Here is a 21,586-nt window from a genome sequence, read left to right on the forward strand (position 1 = left end):
TCTGTTCAAAACTTCAAATCATGACTTGTTATAAAAATATTTTGAACTTCATCGAATTTAAACATATATATAGGTTAGTGGTTTATTACATCTCAGTCAATTTTATGAATATCAAACAACTCCGGCACTTCACCTGCTGAACTCATTAGTTTCCTATGTGCGTTACAGGTCTGAAACTAAATTTATAAAGGAGGTTGTTGACACCATTTACAAGAGACTTGATCGCAAACAGATTTATATATCACCAAATATAATAGGGATGGATGCTCGATATAAAGAGGTTTTCAATTCATGGTTAAAACAATCTGATGATGAATATTTAGTAATTTATGGCATGCCAGGAAGTGGCAAGTCAACGTTGGCGCAATATATCGTCTATTCATATGGTCAACATTATGAAAGTAATAGTATTATAGAAAAAATTGGAAGTAGATGTAAAAACCCACATGAAATGGTTACACTACAACAACTACTTTGTGGTGATATTTCAAAGGGTAGGGACATAAGAATACACAACGTTTGTCAGGGTACAGCTCAGATTGAAAAGCTATTGGAGAATACTAAATCACTTATCGTTCTTGATGATGTTGTTAAAGAGCATCAATTGGAAGATTTACTTGGATCTGGGAACATTAACATAGAAAGCAAGATTACAATAACTGCCAATAATGATCTAAGTAATTGGTTTGTATCCAAATCCAAAAGGTATCGCAAGTACGAAATGCCATTACTGGATAATAACGAAGCACTAGAGGTTTTATGTCTTCATGCCTTTCGATCGAAAACTCCGAAAGACGGTTACGAGGAGATTGCGCAACAAGTAGTGCAGTATTGTGATGGTAATCCATTAGCTCTTAGAGTGTTGGGTTCATCGTTGTCACTAAAAGAAACTATCACATCCTGGAAAAGTGAATTGAGTTCATTTGAAAAAAGTTTTCATGGTGATATTTATGATGTTCTTAAGAAAAGTTATGATTTGTTACCTGAGTTTGAGAAAGAGTTGTTTTTGCATATTGCGTGTTTCTTTGTTGCCATGGATATGGATTACGTGGTTAAAATATTGGAGCCTGATTACGCTGCTGAATCAAAGATTAAGAATCTAATTAACAGATGCTTTGTGTATGTTACACCAGAAAAAAAACTGATGATGCATAGATTGCTTCAAGGTATGGGTAGAAAGTTAGTGGATCAAGAGTCACGTATACCTGCTGAACGTACCAGAGTTTGGCGTAACAAGGAATCGTATGAAATGTTGAAAAGAAAAAAGGTAATATGCGTACGCCGAAGATGTTTTATGTTTCAGCTTACATTGGACTTTGGCCCTCGAGTTTCATCTAATATTTTATTCTTTTATTTACATTATGTTTTAGAGTTCGGTGACAGTAGAAGGTTTAGCACTTGATATTTGTAATCAAGAGAATTGTAATCAAGAGAATAAACTATCTGTATTTCATTTGAATTGTCTCTTAATTCCATTTACAACCTGTTAGCTAGACGGGTATATATAGACCCAAGTAAATCTAACAACGATACATAATAAATTGCACCTAACTACATTAAATTGCACCTAACTACATTAAATACACTGCATGCGTCGACTACATTAAATGCATATATATCTTCTACGTATTCTAACACTCCCCCTCAAGCTGGAGCATAGATATTGATTATGCCCAGCTTGCCACAAAACCGACGGATACAATTTCCAGGTAATGCTTTGGTGAAGATATCGGCCAACTGTTCATTACTTTTGACGTGAGGTATTCTGATAATTCCTTCTTCTAACTTTTCTCGAGTGAAATGACAGTCAACTTCTATATGTTTGGTTCTTTCATGAAAGACAGGGTTGTTTGCAATATGAATGGCTGCTTTGTTATCACACCACAAGTTCATTGGCTCGGATTGAGCAAAACCAATCTCGTCAAGAATATTACGAACCCATATAAGCTCGCAGGTAGTTTGTGCCATTGCTCGATACTCGGATTCCGCACTTGAACGAGATACTACCTTCTGTTTCTTACTTTTCCAAGATACAAGATTTCCTCCAACAAAGACACAATAACCCGTTGTAGACCGTTTAGTCGCGGGATCACCATTATAATCAGCATCAGAAAAACCTTCAATAGTGTGATGACCATGATTCTGGTACAGGATACCACGACCCGGAGTACCTTTCAAGTACTTCAAAATATGAGTGACGGCATCCCAATGTGAGGTTCTTGGAGATGATAGAAACTGACTAACAACACTCACTGGAAAGGCAATATCAGGACGGGTGAGAGTAAGATAATTCAACTTGCCGACGATTCTTCTATACTTTTCTGGATTGATGAGTAGTTCTCCGTCATCAGTCTTCAACTTAAAATTCGGTATCATTGGTGTTTCACAAGGTTTTCCGCTAATCACACCGGAATCACTGAGTACATCTAAGCAATACTTTCTCTGAGATAAGAAAATGCCTTTTTTATTTCGAGAGACTTCAATACCAAGAAAATATTTCAAAGGGCCGAGATCCTTTGTTTGAAATTGAGTGCTTAAGAATGTTTTCAATCTGTTAATTCCTTCTTTATCACTCCCGGTAATTATAATGTCATCTACATAGACAACAAGTAAAATGCACCCAGATCTTGATGAAGCGAAGAATACCGAGTGATCATATGCACTCCTTTTTAGACCGAAGTCCCTAACTACCGCATTGAACTTTGCAAACCAGGCACGAGGAGATTGCTTCAAACCATATATTGCTTTTCGTAATTTGCATACTTTACCAGACTCCCCCTGTAGTGACCCGAACTTTTCCATGTTTATATATATTAATTGAGATTGATATTTACATGATTAAATTTTTCCAACATGTTAAGCAATCAAACTTGTTAAGACTTGATTAATTGAAATATGTTTCATATAGACAATTGACCACCCAAGTTGACCGGTGATTCACGAACGTTAAAACTTGTAAAAACTATATGATGACATATATATGGATATATATATAGTTAACATGATACTATGATAAGTAAACATATCATTAAGTATATTAACAATGAACTACATATGTAAAAACAAGACTACTAACTTAATGATTTTTAAACGAGACATATATGTAACGATTATCGTTGTAAAGACATTTAATGGATAAATATCATATTAAGAGATATTCATACATGATAATATCATGATAATATAATAATTTAAAATCTCATTTGATATTATAAACATTGGGTTAACAACATTTAACAAGATCGTTAACCTAAAGGTTTCAAAACAACACTTACATGTAACGACTAACGATGACTTAACGACTCAGTTAAAATGTATATACATGTAGTATTTTAATATGTATTTATACACTTTTGAAAGACTTCAATACACTTATCAAAATACTTCTACTTAACAAAAATTCTTACAATTACATCCTCGTTCAGTTTCATCAACAATTCTACTCGTATGCACCCGTATTCGTACTCGTACAATGCACAGCTTTTAGATGTATGTACTATTGGTATATACACTCCAATGATTAGCTCTTAGCAGCCCATGTGAGTCACCTAACACATGTGGGAACCATCATTTGGCAACTAGCATGAAATATCTCATAAAATTACAAAAATATGAGTAATCATTCATGACTTATTTACATGAAAACAAAATTACATATCCTTTATATCTAATCCATACACCAACGACCAAAAACACCTACAAACACTTTCATTCTTCAATTTTTATCATCTAATTAATCTCTCTCAAGTTCTATCTTCAAGTTCTAAGTGTTCTTCATAAATTCTACAAGTTCTAGTTACATAAAATCAAGAATACTTTCAAGTTTGCTAGCTCACTTCCAATCTTGTAAGGTGATTATCCAACCTCAAGAAATCTTTGTTTCTTATAGTAGGTTATCATTCTAATACAAGGTAATAATCATATTCAAACTTTAGTTCAATTTCTATAACTATAACAATCTTATTTCAAGTGATGATCTTACTTGAACTTGTTTTCGTGTCATGATTCTGCTTCAAGAACTTCGAGCTATCAAAGGATTTGTTGAAGCTAGATCCATTTTTCTCTTTTCCAGTAGGTTTATCCAAGGAACTTAAGGTAGTAATGATGTTCATAACATCATTCGATTCATACATATAAAGCTATCTTATTCGAAGGTTTAAACTTGTAATCACTAGAACATAGTTTAGTTAATTCTAAACTTGTTCGCAAACAAAAGTTAATCCTTCTAACTTGACTTTTAAAATCAACTAAACACATGTTCTATATCTATATTATATGCTAACTTAATGATTTAAAACCTAAAAACACGAAAAACACCGTAAAACCGGATTTACGCCGTCGTAGTAACACAGCGGGCTGTTTTGGGTTAGTTAATTAAAAACTATGATAAACTTTGATTTAAAAGTTGTTATTCTGAGAAAATAATTTTTATTATGAACATGAAACTATATCCAAAAATTATGGTTAAACTCAAAGTGGAAGTATGTTTTCTAAAATGGTCATCTAGACGTCGTTCTTTCGACTGAAATGACTACCTTTACAAAAACGACTTGTAACTTATTTTTCCGACTATAAACCTATACTTTTTCTGTTTAGATTCATAAAATAGAGTTCAATATGAAACCATAGCAATTTGATTCACTCAAAACGGATTTAAAATGAAGAAGTTATGGGTAAAACAAGATTGGATAATTTTTCTCATTTTAGCTACGTGAAAATTGGTAACAAATCTATTCCAACCATAACTTAATCAACTTGTATTGTATATTATGTAATCTTGAGATACCATAGACACGTATACAATGTTTCGACCTATCATGTCGACACATCTATATATATTTCGGAACAACCATAGACACTCTATATGTGAATGTTGGAGTTAGCTATACAGGGTTGAGGTTGATTCCAAAATATATATAGTTTGAGTTGTGATCAATACTGAGATACGTATACACTGGGTCGTGGATTGATTCAAGATAATATTTATCGATTTATTTCTGTACATCTAACTGTGGACAACTAGTTGTAGGTTACTAACGAGGACAGCTGACTTAATAAACTTAAAACATCAAAATATATTAAAAGTGTTGTAAATATATTTTGAACATACTTTGATATATATGTATATATTATTATAGGTTCGTGAATCAACCAGTGGCCAAGTCTTACTTCCCGACGAAGTAAAAATCTGTGAAAGTGAGTTATAGTCCCACTTTTAAAATCTAATATTTTTGGGATGAGAATACATGCAGGTTTTATAAATGATTTACAAAATAGACACAAGTACGTGAAACTACATTCTATGGTTGAATTATCGAAATCGAATATGCCCCTTTTTTATTAAGTCTGGTAATCTAAGAATTAGGGAACAGACACCCTAATTGACGCGAATCCTAAAGATAGATCTATTGGGCCTAACAAACCCCATCCAAAGTACCGGATGCTTTAGTACTTCGAAATTTATATCATATCCGAAGGGTGTCCCGGAATGATGGGGATATTCTTATATATATGCATCTTGTTAATGTCGGTTACCAGGTGTTCACCATATGAATGATTTTTATCTCTATGTATGGGATGTGTATTGAAATATGAAATCTTGTGGTCTATTGTTACGATTTGATACATATAGGTTAAACCTATAACTCACCAACATTTTTGTTGACGTTTAAAGTATGTTTATTCTCAGGTGAATACTAAGAGCTTCCGCTGTCGCATACTTAAATAAGGACGAGATTTGGAGTCCATGCTTGTATGATATTGTGTAAAAACTGCATTCAAGAAACTGATTTCGATGTAACATATTTGTATTGTAAACCATTATGTAATGGTCGTGTGTAAACAGGATATTTTAGATTATCATTATTTGATAATCTACGTAAAGCTTTTTAAACCTTTATTTATGAAATAAAGGTTATGGTTTGTTTTAAAAATGAATGCAGTCATTGAAAAACGTCTCATATAGAGGTCAAAACCTCGCAACGAAATCAATTAATATGGAACGTTTTTAATCAATAAGAACGAGACATTTCAGTTGGTATCCGAGCGTTGGTCTTAGAGAACCAGAATTTTGCATTAGTGTGTCTTATCGAGTTTGTTAGGATGTATTAGTGAGTCTGGACTTCGACCGTGTTTACTTGAAAAATGATTGCTTAACAAATTTTGTTGGAAACTATATATTTTTAACATGGGAATATTATGTGATATATTAATCTCTTAACGCGTTTGATATTATGTGATAGATGTCTACCTCTAGAACAAGTCCCATTGACTCACCTAATAATAATGAAGAGTCAAATGTAAATTGGAATGATTCGTGGACTGATTCACAAGTTCCCGAAGAGGAACCGGAAGAAGAGTCGGAACCGGAAGAAGAATCGGAACCGGAAGAAGCATCGGAACCGGATGAAGAAATAGAACCGGTGGGGAAAATAATAAAACGGTTAAGTAAAAGAAAATCCTCAACCAACCGACCAAGGTTAATTATGGTCAATGGTGTTTCCGCCAAGGAAGCAAAATATTGGGAGGATTACCAATTCTCCGATGAATCAGATTCCGACGAGAATTCCGATGATGTTCTAGAAATTACCCCAACTGAATTTAAAAAGGCAAAAGAAAATAATAAGGGAAAGGGCATAAAATTAGAGAAATCTAATTCCAACCCCGATGAACTTTATATGTATCGTCAACCCCCGAAGTCCTTAAGTTGTAACAATGACCCGGGAACCTCTAAACCACCAGGTTTTTCTAAACCAATGTGGAAAACGACGGCCCGTATTAGGGGAACATCATATATCCCTAGAAACTTGGCAAAACGAACCAAAATCGAAGAAGAAGAAACAAGCGAGTCGGAATAAGATAGTTGTATTCGTGTGGTGTAATATATGTAATATAGTGTGCTTATGCTTTATGATATATGTAAAAATTGCTTGTATTAATAAGTATTTTTTTATGAATCTAACTCTTGTCTATTTTACAGTATAAAAACACAAAATGGATAGACAACCCAATATTTTAAGAGACCTACCCGGAGACATGATTGATGAAATCTTGTCTAGAGTCGGTCAGAATTCTTCGGCACAACTATTTAAAGCGAGATCAGTTTGTAAGACATTCGAAGAACGTTCCAAGAATGCCTTGGTTTATAAAAGGCTTTCGTTCGAAAGATGGGGGATATCACATTGGGAAATCCATAAGTTACGATGTGTTTACTTTGACGCATATATTGCGGGGAACCCAAATGCTATTTTACGCAATGGGTTAAGAAATTATTTTGACTCAATATATTCGAATATTGGACTTCGTGATTTAGAAAAAGCGGCTAACATGCAACATAAAGAAGCATGTTATGCTTACGGATTAGTAATGTTCGCTTCTCATCAAAGTGAGAACAAGAACATCGGGCTACAACTATTAAACAAAACGTTCCCACAAGTGACGGAGTCGGTAATTGGGGTAAGTGATGTGGTAGCGGAGTGGTATAAAATAGTTATTAATTTTAGCAGAAAATACTATTAAATACGATACAATTTTACACAAGATATTTATTTATTTATAGAATGGATATACTTAAACCTTGCTACAACACTTATAGGCAGTGTACCTAATCGTAAAATAGTGTAGTTTTTAGTAAGTCCGGTTCGTTCCACAGGGAAATCTTTAAACAAAGCTTAACGCTATATTAGTTTACTTTTATAAAAATACAAACATATATATAAGTAATATTATTATTATAAAGGGGGGTTTTTACCGTTTAATGACCGGTTTGTCGATTTTAAGACTTTAGTCGCAGTTAAAACCTAATGTAAAATATAAAATAAATACAAGACTTAAATTAAAGCGTAAAGTAAATAACGATAATGAAATTGCGAATAATAAAAGTGTGATAAAATAAACTTACGATAATTAAAAAGTACGATAATTAAAAGTGCGATTAAATAACAATAAATAAAAGTGCGATAATTAGAAGTGCAATTAAATATAAAATAAAGGAAATTAAATATGAAATAAAAGAATTATGCTTATTTAAACTTCCGTAATCATGATGTTTGACGTGTTGATTTTAGTTTTATGCCCATGGGTTAATTGTCCTTTGTCCTGGATTATTTAATCTGTCCGTCTGGTTTTTGTCCATAACAGTCCATCAGTCATAAATATAAAGTGCGAGTGTCCTCGTCAAATTATTATTATACCCGAAGTTAAATATTCCAACTAATTGGGGATTCGAATTGTAACAAGGTTTTAATACTTTGTTTAATGAATACACCAGGTTATCGACTGCGTGTAAACTAAGGTTTTACTACTTTGTTAACAATTACACCAATTACCCTTGAATGTAATTTCACCCCTGTTTTAATTATTCTAGTGGCTATTAATCCATTCCCGTGTCCGGTTAAATGAACGATTATTCGTACATATAAATACCCCGCCCATCGTGTCCGATCGAGTGTATATGGTAATTTATAGGGACGCCCAATTGTAAATCTTTATATTAACATTAACAAACTATCATTTAGTTAAACAAATATAAAGCCCATTAATAGCCCATAGTCTAATTTCCACAAGTGTCGTTCTTTTGTCCAAACCCCAATTATGGTACAAAGCCCAATTACCCAATTTTAGTAATTAGCCCAACATCATGATTACTTCGTTTTAAATAAGCATAATAATAACTTAGCTACGAGACATTAATATAAAAAGGTTGAACATAACTTACAATGATTAAAAATAGCGTAGCGTTACACGGACAGAATTTCGACTTACACCCTTACAACATTCGCTAACATACCCTTATTATTAGAATTAAAATTAAAATTAAAATATAAATTATATATATATATATATATATATATATATATATATATATATATATATATATATATATATATATATATATATATATATATATATATATATATATATCGTTTACGTATGATAAGAAGAAAAAAAAATTATGAATTGCGATCAGAATTCGGTTGCTTTTATAGGAAAAGTCGAATTTTGGGGCTCCGCGACTCGCGGTGAAAACCTCTTCAAACTCCGCGAGTCGCGGAGGTTACTTTTACAGCTCAGAGGAGTTTGGCTCTTTGTTTACCGACGGTTTATAATATATATATATAATATATATATAATTAATATAATTAATTATATATTATATTATATTTATATGCATAGTTAACTTGTAATTTTTAGTCCGTTGCGTCGAGCGTTAAGAGTTGACTCTGGTCTCGGTTCCGGATTTTCGAACGTCCTTGCGTACAATTTTATATTTTGTACTTTGCGTTTTGAATCTTGTACTCTTGTGATTTCGAGACGTTTCTTATCAATAATTGGAACCTCTTTGATTGTCTTTTGTTCTTTTGAGCTTTTTGGTCGTTTGCGTCTTCAATTCGTCGAATCTGTCTTTTGTCTTCACCTTTTATTATTTAAACGAATATCACTTGTAAATAGAACAATTGCAACTAAAAGCTTGTCTTTCTTGAGGAATAATGCTATGAAATATATGTTCGTTTTTAGCATTATCAAATATTCCCACACTTGAGCGTTGCTTGTCCTCAAGCAATATCATCTTGAAATACAAGAATCACTTCTTTATTCTTCACACTTTGTACATCAGTGATTTCTATACGGTGATATAAACAATGGTAGTAACGATATGGTTTACAGTCCCACATGTCTATAAAAATTTAGATCCATTAAGGAAATTGGATCTTTATGAAAACATTTGATCTTTTGAAATCTAGTTTTTACCCTAGATAAGTTTTCCGGAATAACCCTTTACCGGTGTTTGCAAAATATTTTTGTGGGTTTGGTGGGTTTCAGATTTGAAAATTTTAGCTCAAAACTTGCGGTTTTGTGTCACCCACTTGCTAACCTTGTATTTGGAAAGCAACACGTCCAGTTTACTTGTCCCGTATATTACCTTTCGGTAAACTACCGTCCGGTTGTAAAGGAAAGCGTTGAACAAGAACTGTTAAGGCAATGTCCCCTGACATGCTTTTAATTATGGTCTATAACGTGTCGGACGCAATTACTATCCTTGGTAGGAGCAATAGTAAAGCTCACCCTTATAATTTTTCGGTCTGGCACAAGGTCCTGTCTTTGACCATGCTATGCAACCACCGTTCTTACGGTTGACACCCGATTTAGTTCAGGTGACCTAATGAATTCCAGGTGAATTCCTAGGATTTTACGTTCAATGGTAATGAACGCATTGAAAATAGGGTTTTCAGAAAACAAATCGGTTCGTAATTTTGATCAAAATATTTTCTCGTTCAAGCTCGAGTTTAGATATCATTGAATTCCATGAGTTTGTAATTCTCAATCTTTAAGGTCAATCTCTAGGATTGAGTAATATCAGTCTTAAAAGCTGATTTTTAATCTTTAAGGAGATTATCCTTTCTGGGGATCTGATTCATTAGTCTTATCCAGCTATTTTGCATGGTGCCCCCCCATTGTACGAGATAAATCCTTCTCATGGTTAGGATAAATCTGACCACTTGGCGACCCTGTTTAATGCTGAGGTCCGTGGATTTCCTGCTGATTTTAGTGATGACTTTTCTAGATTTTTCGTCAACCTACAGCTGGTCTGGACGACAACTTCATGACCTAAATCAAGAAGCGCGTGTCTTTTTCGGAAGACTTTACTTCCTTTTAATGATGGAATTGATTCATCATGTAGATCCATCTCTTCTTTTCTTTCATCGGGTAAAAACAGTTTAGTTTAGTCCAAAGCAAAAGTATTTTCAGTTATTTGTTACAGATATATGTGACATATGTTTAAGATAACTTGGTAAATTTTCCCACACTTGGCTTTTATTTTCCTTTTTATCGTCCTCTATTCCATTTTAAATGAATTTTAACATTTTAGTTTGTTTCTTAATTTATGTCCTTTCCGAGGTAACAATAATTTCGGTGTTAAAACCTAGTTTTATCGTTCATAAATATGTATAAAGATGATTTTGAATTCATTTAATTGAAAATTTTGAAAATTTTTACTAGAATTGGGTAGTCAGTATATAAGACTAGGGCTGTTCTTTTTTATCAGAGAGCACTAGATTCTAATACAACTACTGCTTTACTAGTATTTTTAATGGTAACCAAGTGTATAAAGTAAAAAATTTTAAAATCCGAAAGAATTTAACCCCTTCCCACACTTAAGATCTTGCAATGCCCTCATTTGCAAGAAATCAGTAACAATTTAAATTATTGAGGGTGATTTGTGTGAAAATGATTAAATTTTACCAAAGTTTCCAAATATATTGGCGTTTGTTTGCTGAATGATAAATGGTGCACATCATTTGTTCATTCCGTCTTGTTGTTATTTCACATATATTTTGCATCTTGTCGTCAAAATTAGTTGCTTTTGCTGAACTTAATGCCAGTCTTTGAAAATGCGTTGTTTTACCCTGTTGTGTACATAAGATAAACTGCAAACATATATACATATTTTTGAAGTTTGGTATATTACCCCACATTCAAAAATTATTAAAATCTAAGAATAAAAGTTAGACAATTATAAAAATGATTACAATATTAACAAAAGTATTAAACGTATCAATAATTACAAATTAAAAAAATAAAAAATAAAAAAATAATAAGTATACTAAGGATGATATTGGTACCAATAGGGGTTCCAGGCATAACCATAGGTGCTATAGAATGCTTCGGCAGGGTCATACGTAGGATACCGTGGCTGCATCTCTATAGACCAGGGAGGGAAGATGGGTTTCGGTGTAGGAATATAGTTTCTACCTATATGTTGGCAATGAGCTATGATTTGGTTCTGATGAACTTGCAAATCTTCAAATGCTCTCTGTCTAGCATTTTCGTATTCCTGAGAAGCTATAAACCTATGCATTTCTTGCATCTCATTCCCCCCTCCTACATTACCTTGCTGCTGGTTTCTCTCCACCTGTGGATGTCTACCATGGTATCGTACTGCGGCGTTATTTCGCCTCTTTAAAACTTTCACACCATGGTATACATTTAAACCTATAGTATCGCGGGGTTCTGGTTCTTCTACTAATAATCCCCCCCGACTTATATCCACACCGAGATATTCACCAATCAAAGTAATAAAAATACCACCTCCTATTATGCTATGCGGTCGCATCCCCCGAACCATAGCTGATAAATAATAACCCACACAATATGGTATACTTACAGCGCTTTGTGGGTCTCGAATACACATATGGTAAAACAAATCCTGTTCATTTACTTTTTCCTTGTTCTTACCCCTTTGTGTAATCGAATTAGCTAAAAACCTATGTATCACTCTTAATTCGGCTCTATCTATATCCAAATAAGAGTAATTTCCCCCTTTGAAACGGTGATGGCTTGTCATTTGACTCCACACACCGTGTGTATCAAAATTTTCATCTATCTTTCTACCGTTTAGTATCAATCCTCTACAATCGGCAGACGCTAACTCCTCAGGCGTATATATACGTAAAGCCTGAGCCATGTCCAGTAAAGACATGTGGCGCATCGAACCGCCTAACAAAAATCTAATAAAAGAATGATCGGTTAAACTAGCTACCCGATCATTCAACTCTATACTACATAACAATTCTTCACACCATACTTTATATACAGGTCTACGTATGGTGAATAAATGTACCCAGTCATTAAAAGAAGAATTACCATACCTCTGTACAAGTAATTCCCTAATTGGCCCAGCCAATTCTACAGCTTCTAAGGGTCCCCATTCTATGACCCTTGGTACCTCAACAACCTCAGAATGAAGAGTATGCAAACCCCTTTGATATTTTGGATAATCTATCCAAAGTCTGTCAAATCTCAGGTTCGGGTGCAACTCTTCCAAGTGCATATCGGAAAAGGTCATGACTGGATGAGGTATATCCTGCTTGTAGTAGTTATCCACCTCCTGTTGTTCCAAATTCTCAGCAGGAGCATTGCGGGCTTGGGATGAAGATTCACTCCTTTCATTCTGCAAAACACATCAAACCCAATTTTTGTGCATCCAAATATGCATTAGTATCAGCAAAATCATCAATCAAAATAATTACAATGACATTATCAATTTATATCAAACTTAAGCTCATTTTCACATTTTTATCAAATCTACACTTTTTCAAATAAGCATATACGAAAATGTTCGCCAAGTTCATAAGCATTCAACTCAAATAACATGTCAAAATAATCATTACTAGCAATTAAACAAGTCTCAAATGGCATTATCTTTCAAAAATCAAGTTCATGAATTTTAGACTTGAAAAAGTCCACTTTAATTCTCAAAATCATGTTTAGGCTCAAAGTTTGGATCATTTAACTACCTAGACATGTTACACTACTCAATTTAGCAACAATTCATGACAAAAATCGGCCATAACCTGTTTATATCAAAAAGCCCCAAATTTGCTCAAGAACACAAACCCTAGATTACTCAAAATTTGAAGTTTAAGGCTTCTAATCATGTTAAACAGCATCAATCTAGGTTATACAAGCATAATACATAAACAATTTAAGCCTAATTACGCTAAAAAGCATCAAAATCAAATTGGGGAAAAAATCGCTCAAGAACATCAAATTTCGAATTAAATGGTGTTTAGGTGTATAAATTTACCGTTTTTCTTGAGTAATTCTTAGATAGCATCCTTCTCAACATGATTTTAGCAAAAGATTTGGTGATTAACGGTTAAAAATTGTGATTTTTGGGGTGTTTTTGGGTGATTTTTCGGAGTTTTTTCGCTGTTATTTTTCGCAGTGTTTGAGTTGTGTGGTGCACTGATCGTTCAGCTCTTTTTATTTTTTTTTTCTGATTTTCGGTCCCTCCGCGAGTCGCGGAGATTTAAGCTCCAAACTCCGCGAGTCGCGGAGTTTGGTATTTTTTTTTTTTTTTTTTTTTATAATCATTAACTTATTAAAACAATTAAGTAATTAATTTTAAAATTTTGTTTCCCTTGTTATTTAGGACGAGGTCGTTTCGGATCGATGTCCTAGTCCGTCCTTCGACAAAATTTTAAAATTTGTCTTTTTGTAGCGATTGTTTTAAAAGCTAAGATTTTTGGGTTTTTTCAATGTTTTTGGCATACTCTAATTCAATAAGATTAAAAATAATGATAATAAAAGTTCTCGTCCCTCCCTCGGGTAAAGCAATTTCGGTTCAAAGACCTAGTCTTCAACTTACGACGAATTTTAAAAATCATATTCTTAACTTAATGAGATAAAGTAAATTTTTGTTTTTAAATTCACACAACTTAAATATAAAATTCAAAATTATTATTAAAAATTCACACCAAACTTAAAATTTGAAATGCATAAAATTAAAAATTTATATTTTAAAAATTCACACCAATCTTAATTTAAAAATTCATAAATTCATATCAAACTTATATTAATTTTTCAAATATTTACAATTTTAAATATATTGTTTTTACAAAATTTACAATATTAATTTAAGATTTAAATATTAATTTTAAAAACATGGTAAAAATAAATTTAAAAATCTTTTTGCCTTTTTATCCCACTTTAATCAATCAAATATTATCAAAAATATGCGCCCCTCTTTTCGGTAAAGTTATTTCGGTTCCAAGACCTAATTTAACTCATGACGAATTTTTGAAATATTTTGGTTTGATTGATTAAAGATATTTATACCTTAAGAATAAACGTTAAATTTCGCAGTGATGTAATAAATTTTTGAATGATATCAATAATTTCGGTCGCCAAACCTAATTTTATTCAATACCAATTTAATACTTTTTAGCGAACAAATTAGCGTTTATTATCAAAAGGTTAAAAATAAAAATAAAAATAAAAACTGTACAGACATACCTGTGAAATAGATTTCTTAGTTATATGATCTATCCCATTCATAAGATAGTCGGTTTAATTGGTTTTCCATGGCTACATAGGCGTAACCTCGAGCATTCAGTATCTTTTCTTCTAAACATATGAACGGTCCGTCTCTGCATAAAGTAACAAATTCGGTATTTGAATAGGTTTGATTATTGGAACATTTACCTCCATGTGACCATTTTCCGCATTTGTGACATCGTTCTAGGTGTCGTGCTCTTCTTTTCGCTGCGGATTTTGATTTTCCTTTACCAAATTGTAACTTATTATCTTCGCATCTGGATTCTTTTCTAACTCCGTCCATTCTTTCTCTGATTACTGATACTATTTCACTCGGTAGTATGTCATTATTTCTTTTAGTGATCAAAGCGTGTAGCATTAGACCATGGTTTAGTTCACAGGCAGTCTTCATTTTGTAAAAACCTAAAAAAAATAAAAATTCAGAATGGGGGGAGAAGACTAGTTCTTTAGGGTCTGCTAGGGAAAGACCATTCGGGTTCCATTTTCGAGAACTACACGAAAACAGACAATCTAACTCTAACAGAAATACATATTATCCTTTAAAGACTTGATTCTCCCCACACTTAGTTAGCTGTGGTGTCGAAATTGTGATTAACTTCGTTGTCGACTTCCATCGGACCATGTATGTAATGTTTAACTCTGTGACCATTAACTTTAAATTCAATCCCATTTGAATTTATTAATTCTATCGTTCCGTATGGGAAAACTCTTTTGACTATGAATGGTCCAGACCATCTTGATTTCAATTTTCCAGGAAATAGCTTGAATCGTGAATTGAAAAGAAGAACTCTGTCTCCTTCTTTAAATTCTTTTGAACTTCTGATTCTTTTATCATGCCATTTCTTCGTTCTTTCTTTATAGATTAACGAATTTTCGTATGCTTCATGTCTTAATTCTTCTAATTCATTTGGTTGACTTAATCGTAGACGTCCGGCTTCATGTAAATCAAGATTACATGTCTTCAAAGCCCAAAATGCTTTGTGTTCAATTTCTACTGGAAGATGACATGCTTTTCCATAAACAAGTCTAAAAGGTGTGGTTCCAATTGGAGTTTTGTAGGCTGTTCTAAAAGCCCAGAGTGCATCCTCCAATTTAATGGACCATTCCTTCGGATTTGATCCTACGGTTTTCTCTAGAATACGTTTTAAAGCTCGGTTGGTATTTTCAACTTGTCCACTTGTTTGTGGATGATATGCGGTGGAGATTTTATGAGTTACTCCATATCTTTTAAGAACTTTCTCAAGTTGATTATTACAGAAATGAGTACCCCGATCACTTATTAAAGCTTTCGGTGTTCCAAACCTTGCAAAAAGACGTTTTAAAAAGTTGACTACAACTCGTGCATCGTTGGTTGGGAGAGCTTGTGCTTCCGCCCATTTAGATACATAATCAATGGCTACGAGTATATATAGATTATTATTAGATTTTGGAAATGGACCCATAAAGTCAATACCCCAAATGTCAAATACTTCACATACTTGGATGACATTTTGTGGCATTTCATCACGTTGACTTATTTTTCCGGCCCTTTGACATGCATCACAGGATTTGCAAAGAAGGTGTGCGTCTTTGTAAATTGTAGGCCAATAGAATCCAGCTTCATAAACTTTTCTTGCTGTTAGTTGAGGCCCATAATGCCCTCCTGTTGGTCCTGTGTGACAATGGTTTAAAATTTTACTAGCTTCATCTCCAAATACACATCGGCGTATTATTCCATCGGGACAACTTTTAAACAGATGTGGATCTTCCCAAAAATAGTGTTTTATATCACTGAAGAATTTCTTTCGTCTTTGGTACGATAATCCTTTTTCAAGGAATCCACAAACTAAGTAGTTTGCATAGTCTGCAAACCATGGGATTTCTTTATAATCTATCTTCAATAGATATTCATCAGGAAAGTTGTCTTGTATGGCTGATTCATTTAGAACTTCTAATTCGGGATTTTCAAGACGAGAAAGATGATCAGCGGCGAGATTTTCTGCTCCTCTTTTATCTCGGATTTCAATATCAAACTCTTGTAAGAGTAAGATCCAACGGATTAATCTTGGTTTAGCATCTTGTTTTGAAAATAGGTATCTAAGAGCAGAATGGTCGGTATAGACCACCGTTTTTGCTAGAACGAGATATGATCGAAATTTGTCAAAAGCAAAGACAATAGCAAGGAGTTCTTTTTCAGTAGTTGTATAGTTTGTTTGTGCTCCTTGTAACGTCTTACTAGCATAATATATAGGTTGAAATCGTTTTTCAATCCTTTGTCCTAAAACGGCTCCCATTGCAAAATCACTTGCATCGCACATTAGTTCAAATGGTAGATTCCAATTTGGTGTTATCATGATCGGCGCATTAGTGAGTTTCTCTTTAAGAATATTAAAAGATTTGATACACTCATCTGAAAAGATGAATGGCGCATCCTTTTCTAGGAGTTTATTCATAGGAGTGGCAATTTTAGAAAAATCTTTTATGAAACGTCGGTAAAAACCGGCATGCCCTAGAAAACTCCTAACTCCTCTAACATTGGTGGGATGTGGAAGTTTAGCAATTACATCTACTTTAGCTCTATCCACTTCAATTCCTTCTTTTGAAATTTTATGTCCAAGAACGATGCCTTCTTTAACCATGAAATGGCATTTCTCCCAATTAAGTACTAGATTTGATTTTTCGCATCTAATTAGCATTCGTTCCAGATTAACTAGACATGATTTAAATGTATCACCGAAGACTGAAAAGTCATCCATGAATACTTCCATGCATTATTCTATCATGTCGTGAAAAATCGCCATCATACACCTTTGAAAGGTTGCAGGGGCGTTGCAAAGTCCAAATGGCATGCGTTTGTAAGCAAAAGTACCATAAGGGCACGTGAATGTGGTTTTCTCTTGGTCCTCGGGTGCTATTGGAATTTGAAAATATCCGGAAAATCCATCTAGAAAACAATAGTAACTATTTCCGGCTAATCTTTCCAACATTTGATCTATGAAAGGTAAGGGAAAGTGATCTTTTCTGGTGGCGTCATTTAATTTTCTATAATCAATACATACACGCCATCCTGTTACAGTCCTAGTAGGAATAAGCTCATTTTTCTCATTTGTAATGACAGTCATGCCACCCTTCTTAGGTACGCATTGAACTGGGCTTACCCATGGACTATCAGAAATTGGATATATCAAACCTGCATCTAGCAGTTTAATAATCTCTTTCTTAACTACATCTTGCATATTAGGATTTAGTCTTCGTTGGCGTTGCACATACGTTTTATGACCTTCTTCCATAAGGATTTTATGTGTGCAATACGAAGGACTTATTCCTTTAATATCATGAATCTTCCATGCAATGGCTGGTTTATGAGCTTTCAACACAGAAATGAGTTGTGATTTCTCATTTTCAGTAAGAGAAGACGATATTATTACAGGTAATTCAGATTCACCATGTAAATAAGCGTATTCCAAATGGTTTGGAAGTGGCTTTAACTCTAATTTCGGAGGTTCTTCTATCGATGATTTATATCGATATCTGTCTTCTTCTTTTAGCATTTGAATTTCTTCTGTTGTTGGTTCATATCCATTAGCTATAAGTGTAGCTAACATTTCAGCTTCATCAATTGGTTCATTACCTTCTCCTAAAGAACATTCTCCTGTTCCTTGTAATTCTGGAAATTCTTCTAATAATTCTGCATGTGCATCTATAGTTTGAATATAATAACATGTATCATCTGCAGATTGTGGTTGTTGCATTGCTCTATCAACTGAAAAGGTAACACTCTCATCCTCTATACTTAGGGTCAGTTTCTTACCGAACACGTCTATCATTGCTTTAGCCGTGTTTAAGAATGGTCTTCCTAATATGAGAGGAACTTGAGAATCTTCTTCCATGTCCAAAACAACAAAATCTACTGGAAATACTAAAGTGCCAACTTTAACTAGCATGTTCTCCATTATCCCTCTAGGATATTTTATTGATCTATCGGCTAGTTGTATGCTTATTCTTGTTGGTTTCAATTCTCCAAGGTCTAGTTTAGCGTATAGTGAATACGGCATTAGATTTATACTAGCACCTAAGTCTGCCAATGCTTCTATTGAACTAAGACTACCCAGAAAACATGGAATTGTGAAACTTCCTGGATCAGATAGTTTTTCTGGTATCTTATTCAACAGCACTGCTGAACAATTAGCATTCATAGTAACAGCCGAGAGTTCTTCCATTTTCTTTCTATTTGAGATTAGATCTTTCAAGAATTTAGCATATCTTGGCATTCCTGAAATCACATCAATGAAAGGAAGATTTACATTTATCTGTTTAAACATATCCAAGAATTTGGATTGCTCGGCTTCAAGTTTTTCTTTCTTCATTTTACTCGGGTAAGGAAGTGGTGGTTGGTATGGTTTAACATAAGGTTTATCCTTAACTGTGTTATCTTCATTAACTTTTTCAACTACCGGTTCTTTTTCCTTATCTTGATCAGGTTGTGGTTCTTGTGGAGTAGGAATAGTTTCATCAGAAGTTACAGGTATTTCAGGTGGTTTAAGTGTTGTACCACTTCTTGTGGTAATAGCTTTAGCTGTTTCATTCCGGGGGTTAGCATTTGTATCGCTTGGTAAACTTCCCGGTTTTCTTTCACCTATTAATCTTGCTAGGTTACTTACTTCTTGTTCCAGATTTTGAATAGAAGCTTGTTGATTTCTAAATGCTTGAGCATTTTGTTCATTAGTTTGTTTTTGAGATGTGAAAAACTGCGTTTGAGTTTCAACTAGCTTCGTCATCATATCTTCTAAATTCGGCTTTTTATCATCGGTTTGTTGTGGTGGTTTGTTTTGAAAATTAGGTCTTTGCTGATTGTAAGTATTATTGGATACTTGTTGATTGCTAGGACCTTGTTGGTTGTTGTATGGAATATTTTGGTTATAATTCTGGTTTTGATTGTAAATCGGTCTTGGCGGTTGATAATTATTCTGATAATTATTTCCAGGCCTTTGGTTTATGTATGAAATATTCTCTCTTTGTTCCATTGTTAATTCAATACTGAGACAATCTTTTGTCAAATGTGGTCCTCCACACTGCTCACAACTAATTCGTATTGAGTGAATATCCTTAGTCATCTTTTCCATTCGTCTCTCCACAGCATCTATCTTTGCGGAAATGGAATCTAAGTCATGGATAGAATCGGCTCTAGCTGCTTTAGATGATCTAACGATATCTTTTTCTTGGTGCCACTCATGTGAGTGGGAAGCAGTGTTATCAATAATTTTGTAAGCATCAGTTTCGGTTTTCTTCATAATAGAACCACCAGCTGCTATATCTATGTCTTTTCTTGTAGTGATGTCGCATCCTTGGTAGAATATTTGTACTATTTGACAGGTGTCTAAACCATGTTGCGGACATCCTCTTAACAACTTTCCATATCTTGTCCACGCCTCATATAGAGTTTCATTTGGTTTCTGTGTAAACGTAACAATTTCTGCTTGAAGTCTTACGGCTTTAGATGCAGGAAAGAATTGTTTAAGAAATTTGTCAACTAAAACGTCCCATGTATCGATCGCCCCTTCAGGTAACGATTCCAACCAATCTTTGGCTTCTCCCTTTAAAGTCCAGGGAAATAACATGAGATATATCTGTTCATCCTCCACTTCTCGGATTTTAAATAGTGTGCAGATCCTATTAAAGGTACGTAGATGTTCATTTGGATCTTCCTTCGGCGCACCACTAAATTGGCATTGATTAGTCACCATGTGTAGAATTTGTCCTTTGATTTCATAATCTGGCGCATTAATGTCTGGATGAGTAATTGCGTGACCTTGGCCAGTGCGTTTAGCTCTCATTCGGTCTTCCATACTTAAAGGTTCCAGATTCTCCATAATTGAATTTGCTGAATCGGTATCACTAGATGATTCTGATTTAATGGTTCGTTCCTCAACAATCTCTGTTTGAATGATTAGTGGTTCCGGAGGAAGGTTTAGTGGTTCAGGATCTACGAACCGTTCCTGAATATTTTCCGGATTCTCAATTGTGATGTTGGGTTCAAAAAATGGATTATCGGAAATTTGAACTGAAGTACTTGGTCGACTGGATGACGATTCTAAAGAAAAATCAACGGCGGTTATATTTGCTAAATGTCTTGATCTAGTTACAGGTGGTGAACGTATAAAAGGTGATGAACGTCTTGCTCGGTGCATTCACTGAATATCCTATTAGTTTTAAAAAGGAAAGAAAAATTATAATAAGTTATCCAATCAATAGACTTTTCTGATTTTGCCCACGTTTCGAATAGCCAAAAGATGCAGCAGAGGGGCAGGATTCGTTTGGTCTCAATATAATTGAGGACTGTTTGGCTCCAATAACCCGGTCCACGTACAAATCCAACTATTACTACGAACCAGAAAATTTTGATGTCTATTAATTTAACCACTTAAAATAAATTTTCGTAATTTTAAGAAATTTAGATAAGAAGTAGAAAAAATTCTAAGTCCTAAAAACTAGAATGGCGAGAAATAAGAGAGAAAAAGAGTTCGTCGCAAAAGGTAGAAAAAGAAAAAAAATGGTTGAAAAAAAGTGACTAAAAAAAATAAAAGAAACTTATCAAAACTTAAAAATACTTAACTAACCTAACCTTATTACTACAACTAACTTAAAATTATAATCGCAAATTGAAATTACTAATTGGAATGATAATTGATACATAGTAAAAGGTGTCTAAAAATATTAAAGCTTACAAGAAAAACTAAATCCCAAATGGAAATAACTTAAAAAGAAA

At 33.7% G+C, this 21,586-nt stretch overlaps 1 pseudogene; it reads left to right on the plus strand.

Annotated features, from left to right (window-relative positions):
* The window catches only part of LOC139887640 (disease resistance protein RPV1-like), a 47,987-nt pseudogene that overhangs the window by 1,151 nt on the left and 25,250 nt on the right, over positions 1–21,586 (plus strand).

The sequence above is a fragment of the Rutidosis leptorrhynchoides genome, chromosome 2 (assembly GCF_046630445.1).
Source record: "Rutidosis leptorrhynchoides isolate AG116_Rl617_1_P2 chromosome 2, CSIRO_AGI_Rlap_v1, whole genome shotgun sequence".
Lineage (NCBI taxonomy): Eukaryota > Viridiplantae > Streptophyta > Magnoliopsida > Asterales > Asteraceae > Rutidosis > Rutidosis leptorrhynchoides.